This window comes from Sapajus apella, unplaced genomic scaffold (genome assembly GCF_009761245.1).
Source record: "Sapajus apella isolate SASKATOON/1434 unplaced genomic scaffold, GSC_monkey_1.0 scaffold166, whole genome shotgun sequence".
In the NCBI taxonomy this organism is placed as follows: Eukaryota; Metazoa; Chordata; class Mammalia; order Primates; family Cebidae; genus Sapajus; species Sapajus apella.
The window spans coordinates 2,003,083-2,005,988 of NW_022437106.1; the positions used below are offsets into that span (position 1 = coordinate 2,003,083).

Sequence of the window (2,906 nt, forward strand, 5' to 3'; positions counted from 1 at the left end):
ACTAAAACTACAAAAAAATTAGCTGGGCATGGTGGCGCGTGCCTGTAGTCCCAGCTACTCAGGAGGCTGAGGCAGGAGAATTGCTTGAACCCAGGAGGTGGAGGTTGCGGTGAGCCGAGATCGCGCCATTGCACTCCAGCCTGGGTAACAAGAGTGAAACTCCGTCTCCAAAAAAAAAAAAAAATCAAGTCAGCGATCTGAATTAGAAAACACCCCTGGATAATCATGCTCTTGATGCACATTTCTTTTCCTTTTTCTTTTCTTTTTTTTTTTTTTTTTTTTAGACAGAGTCTCGCTCTTTCAGGTTGGAGGGCAGTAGCACGATCTTGGCTCGCTGCAACCTCTGCCACCTGGGTCCAAGTGATTTTCCTGCCTCAGCCCCCTGAGTAGCTGGGATTACAGGTGCGCACCACCACACCCAGCTAATTTTTGTATTTTCAGTAGAAACAGGGTTTCACCATGTTGGTCAAGCTGACTTGATGCACATTTCTTATAGATACGTTTGAAAATTGCTTCCTAACCACAATAAACACTGTGTAGAGGTTTTTAAAATGTCCCTGGATACATATTAATTTTTTTAAATCAACCTGGCCCAACTTGCCAGTTATTGCTAGATCCAATAATCCTGAGAGCTCAAACTAAAAAACTGGTAAAAAGAAAAATACTCAGGCTCTACAAATGTAATTTGTCTTTAAACAGGCAGAAATTTTGAATTTTTTTTTTTTTTTTTTTTTTTTTAGACGGAGTTTCCCCCTTGTTACCCAGGCTGGAGTGCAATGGCGCGATCTCGGCTCACCGCAACCTCCGCCTCCTGGGCTCAGGCAATTCTCCTGCCTCAGCCTCCTGAGTAGCTGGGATTACAGGCACGCGCCACCATGCCCAGCTAATTTTTGGTAGTTTTAGTAGAGACGGGGTTTCACCATGTTGACCAGGATGGTCTCGATCTCTTGACCTTGTGATCCACCCGCCTCGGCCTCCCAAAGTGCTGGGATTACAGGCGTGAGCCACTGCGCCCAGCCAGAAATTTTTTTAAAAAAAGATAGAGGTGTCTAAAAGGTCTTTGGCTACCTTGGCAGCTCAATTTAAAAACAACAGGTTGATATACAGTAAAATAAGATGTTTCAGTGTAGCTCCAAAAACCTTTATAAATACAGCCATTTGGAAGGACGATCCTGGATCAAAAATTATTCCTTGTGCATCTACACTATGTGCATGTCTCATTTCAGTTGTCATAATTGTCTCTATAATTTCCTCCGAGTAGCAGTCATAACCACCCTGGTTTCTGCCAGTATAGTCTCGAACTGGAACGCCATATCCACATCCATACCCTCCAGGTCGACTGTCATAATACCTGCCACTCCTACAGCCCTGGTCCCCACCACCTCTAGAGTAGCTTCGACCACGCCCATGGGCCCCCAAGGCACCTCCTTTAGTTCCTCGAGCAGACTTGCTTGTGTGATCCACACAGATCTGACGACCATCCAGGGACTCTCCGTTCTTGGCTCTCATGGCAACTGAAGCATGCTCTGGGTTGGTGAAGGTGATGAAACCAAAACCCCTGGACCGCTGAGTCTCCCGGTCCTTGACAACGACCACCTCAGAGATAGGCCCGAAGCTGCTAAAGTGGTTTCCAGTGCCTGCTCATCGGTGTTGAAGTTGAGCCCCCCTACGAAAAGCTTTCCTTCTTCAGAGGACATGGCAGCGAATTCAAGTGCTGGAAATTAAAACGTAAAAAAGCCAAACACACAGAGAAGTCGGAGGAGCAGAGAAAACAGGGCATTTTTTTTTTTTTTTTTTTTTGAGACAGAGTCTCGCTCTGTTACCCAGGCTGGTGTGCAGTGGCGCAATCTCAGCTCACTGCAGTCTCTGCCTCCTGGGTTCAAGCAATTTTACCACGTCAGCCTCCCGAGTAGCTGGGCTTACAGGCACATACCACCATGCCTGGCTCATTTTTATATTCCTAGTAGAGATGGGGTTTCACCATGTTGGTCAGACTGGTCTATTAGTTAGGCAACTCCTGACCTCATGACTCACCCACCTCAGCCTCCCAAAGTCCTGGGATTAAAGGCCTGAGCCACCGCACCTGGCCTAATTTTTGTATTTTTAGTAGAGACAAGATTTCACCATATTGGCCAGGCTGGTCTCGAACTCCTCACCTCAGGTTATCTACCCACCTTGGCCTCCCAAAGTGCTGGGATTACAGGCATGAGCCACCTCACCTAGCCTATTATTCATTTTTTAAAAATTTATTTAATTTTTTTTTGAGACAGAGTCTTGCTCTGTCACCAAGGCTGGAGTACAGACAACCTCCACCTCTAAGGTTCAAGCGATTCTCCTGCCTCAGCCTCCTGAGTAGCTGGGATTACAGGCGTAAACCACCACACCTAGCTAATTTTTTTTTTTTTTTTGGTAATTTTAGTAAACATAGGGTTTTACCATGTTGGTCAGCCTGGTCTCAAACTCCTGACCTCAGGAGATCTGCCCGCCTTGGCCTCCCAAAGTGCTGGGATTACAGGTGTGAGCCACTGTGCCCGGACTATTGTTATTATTATTATTTTTTTTGAGACAGGGTTTCACTCTGTTGCCCAGGTTGGAGTGCAGTGGTGTGATCCTGGCTCACTGCATCCTCTGCCTCCTGGGGCTCAAGTGATCCTCCTGCCTCAGGCCAACAAATAGATGGGAATACACTGAAGCCACCATGCCAGGCTAATGTTTGTATTTTTTTGTAGAGATGGGTTTTCACTATGTTGCCCAGGCTAGTCGTCAACTCCTGAGCTCAAGTGATCCACCTGCCTCAGCCTCCCAAAGTGCTAGGCGACCAGGTGTGAGCCACCACGCCCAGCTGGTCTATGAGTTTTAAAGATCACCTATGTGGGTTAAAGGTGAATATTTTTTTTTTTTTTTTT

The 2,906-nt window shown here is 46.4% G+C and overlaps 1 pseudogene across 1 annotated transcript; it reads right to left on the bottom strand.

The window, feature by feature from the left end:
- Positions 1-1,052: 1,052 nt before the first annotated feature.
- On the bottom strand, positions 1,053-1,771 carry LOC116542332 (annotated as a pseudogene). Its single transcript, XR_004265169.1, has one exon. The product of XR_004265169.1 is annotated as an RNA-binding protein 3 pseudogene (transcript).
- Positions 1,772-2,906: the final 1,135 nt, after the last annotated feature.